A 10,030-nucleotide genomic window follows, 5' to 3' on the forward strand; every position below is an offset into this window, starting at 1 on the left:
TATCATCCTAAGTAGTAATATTTTAATATTTTAAGATGGAGGAAGTAATAGAATGATCTATCGTCCCACAATTATCGCTAAACAAGTTGCTCGTCCAACGATAGTTGCCTGCAGTGTCCTGCACAGCTCTCATGATTAATTGTTCAGGCAGGACCGACTGCCTTTTCTACTCAGAATTTACTGTGAACTTGATTTTTTATTCCCCTCTCTTCGGAGAACAGTTATCCTGACTCGGTATAGCTCTTGCACAGTAGACACGTCGCTTCTTCCCAACGTGTACAAGTACAACTTGCAATCCTGCGCTATACTAGTAACTGAATTTCTACGGAAGTCTGAACCTGAAAAGCACCCTCCATTTTGGATCTAGCTTGCATATGTGGCAATCCGAGCCAATAATGCCGCTCTTGATTATCACCCAGAGGCATAGCTAGCAGGAAATCTGTTAATTCCGTTTTACACGTCGCAAAATTTGAGCTATATATATGTGTACAGACGTCAGGTTCAGAAGTACGCTCTTGGTTGCGAATGGAGGGAGCTCATCGATCCGCCTGGACGACGCCTGAAAGCCACACTCCGCGAGAGGTACGTGGATATATGCATGCGTGCAGACAAACGAAGCTGTGAGCACATCGCAAGCTCGCGGCGCTGGATGTTCCGCACGTCGCTTTGCCGGTGCCACCGTTGTCTTTCGATCGGTTTGGACACACAGGAAAATGAAGGCGCGCGGTAGCAGGTGATCAGCGGAGTTTGGGAAGAAAAAGCATTGCAGAATTGAGAATTGGCTGTTGGAGAAAGAGACGCCTTCTATTTCGGAGAGAAATTAACCGGACACCAGAGGCATGCATGGTTCTGCTGACTCGAACGATCGATTACGATTAATTAATTCATGGGACACACCACTGAAGACCATATATATATGATATGATCCATGGTCATTTATGTGTACAAAACAATGTTCACAAATTGTCGAATCGATCTCTCACGTGTTCGGGTCAGATAGGGAGTTGCTGACAATAATAGTCCATCAGATATTCAGAATAACTTTCCACATGTTGCTGTCTACTCCCTATTTTTTTTATATGATGTTGATTAGATCATTTTCGAACTAATTAACCAAGGTCATATGTAGTATTTTTTTTCTAGTTTAAGCGAACTTAACTGCGATCACGTTGCAAACGGTAGAAGTAAACAAGAAGAAATTACCACGCAACTTCTTTCGTAGGATGTCCTTGGTCTGTCGATCAGTACGATGGGCTAAGGGGAAGAATGTTCCCGATCGAACCAAATGGGGGTAGCGCGCGGCGCGCCCTTCGCCACTTCGGTTGTAACTCGAGCAGCACCACTAAAAATATGGAATTATGTATTGCTTGATTTTTTTTTTCTCTAAACGAATGACGAACACTATTACCCTTCCATCTGTGACGGCCCCTAACAAGCCTGGAATTTACGGGCCGTCACAAGGAAGTAATCTCAATCGGACCGAAGTTTCGCCTGAGATTACTAGAGCTAGATCGGCATAAAACTAGAGCCCGTCACGGATGACACTTATCTGTGACGGGCCATAGTTGTGGCCCGATTGAGATGATGGTTCCATATCTCAATCGGGTTCTAAAAGAAACCCGTCACAGATGACCATCATCTATGACGGGCTCCAACTAGAGGCCCGATTGAGATAAGTTTGATGCCTGTCACAGATGACGCTCTTCTTTGACGGGTTTTTATTAAGGCCTGATAGAGATTACTTGTATGCCTGTCACGGTTGATAGTTGCACAGTATAAATACCCCCACCACCTAGTGTAACTGTATCCCACTATTCATTATTTTGGTGGGAGGCTGTAGGGGGTGATTTTTTTGTCTTTTTTCTAAGGAAAACAGAAAATTCCCAAAAGTGATCAAAATGGAGCAATCAAGTGAGTAATATTAATCATTAATTCAGCAATTTCATCACGTCTTACTTTAGCAATACTGATCTTATAAGATGCGCCCCTAATTTATTTTTTTTATTTTGTAGCAATGGATCGAAGTTGGATGTATGCGACAACTGTGAAACGTCATTTTCCGGAGTACAGAAATGGCGTAATAAATTTTATGAACACAACAGAGGAGGATAGGAAAAGAAGAAACAACGATTACATGTGTTGTCCATATGCAGATTGCAAGAATGAGAATATGTTTGATAGCGGAGGGGTTGTACACGGTCATATGATACAACGAGGATTCATAAAGGGCTATACATGTTGGGTGAAGCATGGAGAGTAAGAATCAGGAAGTGGTGCAGCAGCAGACAGAAGTGGTGCGCATAATCAGGAAGATGAAGGTGGTGCGCATAATCAGGAAGATGAAGATGAGCATGACATGTTTATACCTTCTCCATTGGGCGGTGAAATGGTTGATGTGGATCACGATCTGCTGCAAGACATGTTATGTGACGTTGAGGACCCAGCCTAGAATGAGAGAGATTCCATGAAGTTTAGCAGGTTGGTCAGTGATTCCGAGACGTCTCTGTACGCCGGATGCAAAGCAAAACACACAAAGTTGTCAGTTACCTTGAACCTAATGAAGCTGAAGGCAAGTAGTGGATGGACAGACAAGAGTTCACAGATCTTTTAGGAATTTTGAAGGCTATGCTTCCTGCAAAGAACACATTGCCCGAGACGCCATACGAAGCAAAGCAAGTTCTGTGTTCACTGGGTTAGAGGTCCGTAGAATTCATGCTTGTCCAAACGACTACATATTGTATCACAAAGCAATATGTGGACTTAGATGCTTGTCCTGTCTGCAAGGTTTCTCGATACAAGCAAAAGAAAAGTGCTGACGAAGGAAAGAAGTCAGAGAGGGGTGGTCCGGCAAAGGTTGTGTGGTATTTACCTATCATTGATCATTTCAAGAGAATCTTTGCCAACCCTAACGAAGCGAAGTTAGTACGTTGGCACGCCATGGAGAGAAGGACTGATGGTATACTTAGACACCCAGCGGATTCGATTGAATGGAGGAATATCGATCGAAAACACAAAGACTTTGCTGCCGACCCTAGAAACATGAGGATATATCTGTGTACGGATGGCATGAATCCTTTCGGTGACATGAGTAGTACTCACAGCACTTGGCCAGTTCTTATTGCGAACTATAACCTCCCGCCATGGTTGTGCTTTAAATAGAAATATATTATGTTGTGCTTGTTAATCCAAGGTCCGAGGCAACCCAGCAATGATATTGATGTATTCCTGGAGCCTGTTATCGATGATATTGAGATTCTTTGGAAAGCAGATGTGGAAACTTGGTCCACAATATGGTCAAGGACATAAGTAATGAGTTTGGGAAGAAAAGAAAACGTAGCAAGACAAAGGAGAAAGGTATGTGGAAGAAAAAATCCATATTTTGGCGGCTACCTTACTAGAAAGATCTTGATGTCCGTCATTGCATTGATCTCATGCATGTAGAAAAGAATGTGTGTGAGAGTTTGGTTAGCCTGATGTTGAATATTCCTAGGAAGACAAAGGACTGGTTGAACACGCGCCTTGATTTACAGGACATGGATATACGTAGTGAACTCCAGCCCATACGAGATGTAGAGACAGGTAGAGTGTACCTCCCTCCAGCCTGCCACACATTGTCGAAGGATGAGAAAATCACAATGTTATCATGCTTGAAAGATATTAAAGTTCCATCGGGCTATTCAGCGAGGATAAGTAAGTATGTTAAATTGGACGATCTAAAACTGGTTGGAATGAAGTCTCACGATTGCCACATGCTAATCACACAAATCTTGCTAGTTGCTATCAGAGGCATTCTACCACCCAAAGTGAGTCACACGATCTAACGTCTGTGCGCCTTCTTCAATGCAATCGGACAGAAGGTTATAGATTCAGAAGATCTAGATGGGTTACAGACCGATATTGTGAATACCTCTGTCACCTGGAAATGTTTTTTCCACTGTCTTTCTTTGATATCATGGTTCATCTCCCTGTTCATATGGTGAAGCAAACAAAACTATGTGGCCCGGCTTTTCTAAGAGAAATGTGGCCGTTCGAAAGGTACATGAGAGTTCTAAAGTCCTACGTTCGTAACAGAACTAAACCCAAGGGGAGCATCATTGAAGGTTACACGACCGAGGAGGCTATTGAGTTCTGCGTCAATTACATGTTCGATGCCGATCCTATCGGAGTTCTAACGTCTCATCACGAAGGAAGGTTGTCAGGTGTTGGCACAATCGGAAGGAAAAGAATTAGGCTCGATCAAGCTTCCTACGCGCAGGCTCATTACGCTGTGCTCCAACATATGGCAGAAGTTGGCCTATACTTTGAGGAGCACTTAGCAAAAATCCGAGATGAGAACTTGGGGCGATCGGATACATGGATTAACAAAGAACATAATTCTCGGTTCAACGAATGGTTCAATAATTTATGTGACTAAGTGATTTTAGAACTTTGGATTCTTAGCCATTGAAGCACTGAATTGTGTATTTTTGTTATTTTGAATAAAAATAGACTATGTCTTAGCAAGGCGAACCAATGTCGACGCCTCAAGGGCATGTACTCCTAGGACAAGGAACAAAGTCCCTAAGGAACGGTACCGCATAACAGCGGTGAACCAAGTAGGCTTGCCGACAGGTCCCTGGAAAATATTGAGCCGATTTAGGTCTATCTGTAGGGTCATAGGGAGGCAGAAATTCAGTATTCTGCAGGATGACATCAAGCAAGTGCCAGCCGCAGAGAAGGACAGTGCTTGGCTAACGTTCAAGGAGAGCTTTGATTATCCTGCAGAGCACGAGAGCCTTATGAGGCAGGCTGCTTTTAAGGTTATGGGCAATGCTTGGAAGAACTTCAAGAGTAAGCTAGTCGGCGAGTTCGTCTTCAACCCGGTGAATCCCGATCCAACCGTGAAATTTCCTTGGATCACGGATCGGGTCTGGGAGGAATTCCACGTGAAGAAGTCGACCCTCGAGTCCAAAGCTAGAAGCGAGGCATATCGCTTGCTCCAGACCTTGAACTAGCATCCGCACCGGCTTGGCACCGCCGAATATGCCGGTAAGAAAGAGGAATGGCAGCGGGAGAATGAAGAAGCGGAGGAATCGAACACGCCGCGGGTGTTTGCGATATCCCACACCCTCGGGCTAGGAACTGGGCTAGGGCTAGGTACTAAAAGAATGCTGATGGCACAATTTCCATGTCAAATCCAGAAGATCAACGAGTGTACGAAGCTATAGTAAGTGTTTAGTCAAAATAGATGTTCGCATTGTTTCCCATCGTGCAGTTTATTTAACCCCACTAAATTGTAATGCAGAAGGAGTTGGTTGCCGAGCAACAAGCCTCGCAAGAGGCCTGCTCTCAAAGACGCGAGGACGACCTCTTCACAAAAGCGTTGGGCACCAAGAAACACAGTGGACGGACACAGGGCATTGGGTCCACCATTCCCTGGAAGTATGGATTTCCAGACTACGCGTGGCAGTACAAGAAGCGGACTTCCAACAAGGCGGAGAAAGATGCACGCCTTGAAGCCAAGATCCGGGCGTCGATCAGAGCGGAGCTGACATTTGAATTCGATGAAAAGCTCGAGTCGATGAGGGCCAAGATTAGGCAAGAGATCCGAGAAGAGCAACATAACCAGCAGACCGCCGCTGCTGCTGCGCACGAAGAGTTAGGAAGTCCCACCCAAAAGCACAGCAGTTGCGCATCAACTGAGGTGGCAGAAAATCCAACATCGGTCGACAGCGCGGTCGACCACATTACAGTAAAAGTTGCGTCCACAATGCATGAAAGGCTTAACGAATCCATATGTTATATAATATTCTAAAAAAATTGATGAATCTATCGCAGAAACCAACGAGCTGCACCCTCACAGTTAGGGTGATGCCGACCTTCACGGTTCCAACAGCCGAGGGACTTGCGTACAAGCCGACCCTAGAGACAAGAGTTCATGGAGCGCAACTTTGGGCCAACTGTGCAAAAGTTCAAGTCGACTCGGTGAAGCCCGAATACAAGCTATTCCCACTGAAGTATCCACCGAATGACGAGGTCCTGTCACTAGGAAATGCCTGTGGTACCTTCATCCAATGGCCCAAGGACCTCATTGAGATAAGGGTTACAGCGAGGCCAACCACTGCACCAGGCGGTCGTCCGCCAAAGAGACCCGCCTCTGCTCCTTCAGCCCCTCCTGCTCAAGATCGTCATGCACAATCTTACGATGTGCAGTTGCAATATGACACGGATTCTGGGGAGGACCGTACGGAGGCCCACAGCAAGGCGATTCATGAACCCCCACCGATGAAGAAGAGCAGGAAGGCACACCCTTCCCCTCAAAGAATTACTCTCGATAAACCCGATGCAAAGGGGAGAGGAAGAGGAGGAAAGGTGCAGGCCTCGCTTCTAGCTCCAAGGAAGCTAGATCTAGGCAAAGGGTAGGAAGAGACTAAGGGGAAAGAGGTTAGGAAGAAATACGTCGCTCCACAGGAGTTACAACTAGGCATGCCATTGGTTGGAGACGACGTGCTTGCCACAATGGGCACCGCTTGCAAGGACCTTCACGTATACTACATGGAGAAATCTAACGCCAGGAGGCAGAATAGAGCTAGCGATATCCTTGGAGAGCACGATGGAAAGCCATTCCTTGGTCCAACAAATTATATCGTGGTCGACTTTAAGGATCTATTCGACCTCTACAGGCTCCGAGCGGGGACACAAGCCTCCTTAAGTGCTACTCCTTGTAAGTATTGTCGTCCAACTCAATTTGGTAATAACAATCGGTTTAACTCGCTTACAAGATCGTTTATCTTGCGTGTAGGTTAAGTTGGCAATGGTGTCAGAAGAATGCACCGGAAGTTGTTTTCCTTGATCCACAAGTGGTCACTATCAAAAATCTGCAGAATGACCGTCAAGGAATGGTTAACTACATCGACGACACTTTTTGTGGTCCCGCCGAGACAAGAAGTACATTATGTGCGCCTATAATCAATAGTAAGTGTGTTCCCTAAATATACACAACAGCATGACACATTCCTTTAGTACTTATTAACTTTCACTACATTAATGCCGCAGTGTCCATTGGATCCTTCTGGTCATAACACCTAAGTGGAGTACATGTCACTACCTGAACTCCAGATTTGATAAGAACACATATGATTGGACTCCAATTCAACTAGCGATAGATGAAGCGTGGGCCCAATACGTGCAAAGAGGAGGCCTCAAGAAGACAGGACATGACACCCTCATCCACAAAAAAGAATTCCCGGTGAAGCAACAAATAGGTGACCAGTGCGGATTCCATGTGTGCTACAACATGTGCCTTCTGTACAGAGAAAAGGTGAAGACATTGGTGGTCCCAATTGTGATAGACTAACTACATTTTAGTACATATATATGATCGATCAACTAATCTCGAATTATGACAATGTAGGGCAAAATTACCAAGTCTCTGCCTACCAGCTTTGAGGAGGTTCTCGAGGAGATAGCCGGCTTCATCCTTCGCGAAATAATTAACCCCAAAGGAATGTTTAGGCTTAAACTAAAATGATGAACATTGTTGAACTTTTATGTTTAGGCAATGATGAACATTGATTATGTAACTGTGATTATGTAACTGTGATGTTTATATTTATGTATATATTTCTTATGTTTATGTTAATACTTGCTAAATAAATATTTGATCCAATTAACTCGATTTTGTAGTTGAAATATGATAAATATTTGAATGGATGTGAAATATGCGAATGGATGTGAAATATGAGATCAAGATGGATGTTATGTGAATGTGGTTGTGTGAAATATATTGATGGTTGTGGATGTGAATGCATATATATGAATGGGTGATGCTGGGGAGCTAGGGATATTGGATATCTGTGTTTCTGTTATTTTTGCAGCGGGCATGGCTAACAAAGGCCGGAGGCTAGCCAAAAAACATTTTTTTTGAATATACTCATCTGTGACGGGTCATAACTTAATGCCTGATTGAGATGATGGTCATCTGTGATGGGCTGTAGTTAATGCCCGATTGAGATGATGGTCATCTGTGACGGTCTATAGTTTAGGCCCGATTGAGATGCGTATCATCTGTGATGTGCTCTAGTTTAGACCCGATTGAGGTTAGTAGTCATCTGTGACGGGCTCTATTTGTGGCCCGATTGAGATAGGTCATCCGTGACGGGCTATAGTTTGACTAGTAGGCTGGGTCAAAGCTATCGGTGACGGGCTTTAATTAGGGCCCAATTGAGATAGGTTCATCAGTGACGGCCGTTTGTCCAATTGATATTACTTTTAACATCAGTGACGGACGCCGTGCTCAATTGAGATGGGACTTACCGCCTGTTTGAGATGATGGTATCTATTCTAGTGGAACACTCCAATAGTCTTTTATATGGTAAAAATAGGTTCTACATATGCAACCGGCGTGGTGCACTGGTGAAGCGTCGTAGCTAGCTATCGGTATCAGTATCACACACTATACCACATCAGTGCAGTTCTGCCGGTTCCAAAAGGGCCAGCAGTACCCGTTTTGAAACCAACACTACTTATGTGGCACTGCCGCATTAATGAGGGAGGATCGTAATCGGCACTGATGGCTTTCAACCAGTAAAAAGAGCACGAGCCGCCGATTTGATCTAGCTAGAGGATTACAGAAAATAAATTAATTACATGCAATGTGTACAGCTTCAAGTGGGACTAATCACTCAAAAGTGATTTAAAACAAAAAAAAAATCTAAATCACAAATCCAATTAGCTGAACTGAATCACATCATAGATCCGATCTGATGAACTTCTCCGTGTACTTTTCTTTTCGTCGTTCCCAGGGTCGATGGTCGTGATAAGGCGAAGGAAGAGGAACACGACAAGGTACCTGGGAGCAGGATTTACAAAACCGCGCGGTAACCTTTTCAGTTTTTGAAACCACGGTATGTCTCACGGTTACCGTCTTACCGCGAGGGTGCGGTAACTGCGCCAAAAACACTAAGAGAAACCCTGCATGGGAGTCATCAATTAATATGGTAAGTCCTGATGGTGCCACGAAGGAATACGAATGAATCTGACTTTGCCACCGCTACCTCTCCTATAACCTCGGCGAAGGCAACAACATATTTACTACCACTGAGCTTGAGGAGGCCAGACATTGTGACCCCGGAGCTTTTTGTCAATTCATCTAAAAGGCACTAATAATTGTTATTAGTATCGGTTTTATATGAAACTAGCACTAATAATTGTTATCAGTCTTGGTTCTTCCCGTACAGATCTGCCCCATCCACTAGCGTGGGGCAATTGGACATGAAACCCTTATTTGTAGCGGTTTTGTACTCACAAAACTATTCTAGCAAAAGAATTAGTACACCCATGAATATAAGTAAACTCGTCCTCTTAGGGCATCCACAATATAATGAAAAAGCAGGTAATATGTATTAAAGTATTCTTATGCCCTAGTAATAAACATTGTGAAAGTGGATAGTACTCCCTCCGTTTTCAGGTTGTAAGATGTTTTGATTTTGGTCAAAGTCAAACTGCTTTAAGTTTGACAAAGTTTGTAAAAAAAATAGTAACATTTTCAATCCAAGATAAATTTATTATAAAAATATATTTAATTATTGATTGATGAAACTAATTTGGTATTATAAATATTATTATATTTGTCTATAAACTTAGTCAAACTTAAAATAATTTGACTTTAACAAAAGTCAAAATGTCTTGTAAGCTGAAACAGAGGGAGTAACAAATACCATGTAGTAAATTTATGACCAGGTTAAAGAATAAAAAATATTAAAATCTCTCTCTTCAACACAAGGATTTGCTTGTACTTCATGCAAAGTTAGAAAAAAAAACAATTATTGAAAATGTAACTTTTTTTCTCATGGGACTCACGTTATAAAGACCTACTGCCTCTTAACCCAGCTACTTATTGCCTAGTTAGGTAACATGCATTGTGGTTTCCCTTAGGGTTTATATATATATATATATATATATATATATATATATATATATATATATATATATATATATATATATATATATATATATATATATATATATATAAAACAATGCTCTATATATG

This window comes from Oryza glaberrima, chromosome 7 (assembly GCF_000147395.1).
Source record: "Oryza glaberrima chromosome 7, OglaRS2, whole genome shotgun sequence".
Lineage (NCBI taxonomy): Eukaryota > Viridiplantae > Streptophyta > Magnoliopsida > Poales > Poaceae > Oryza > Oryza glaberrima.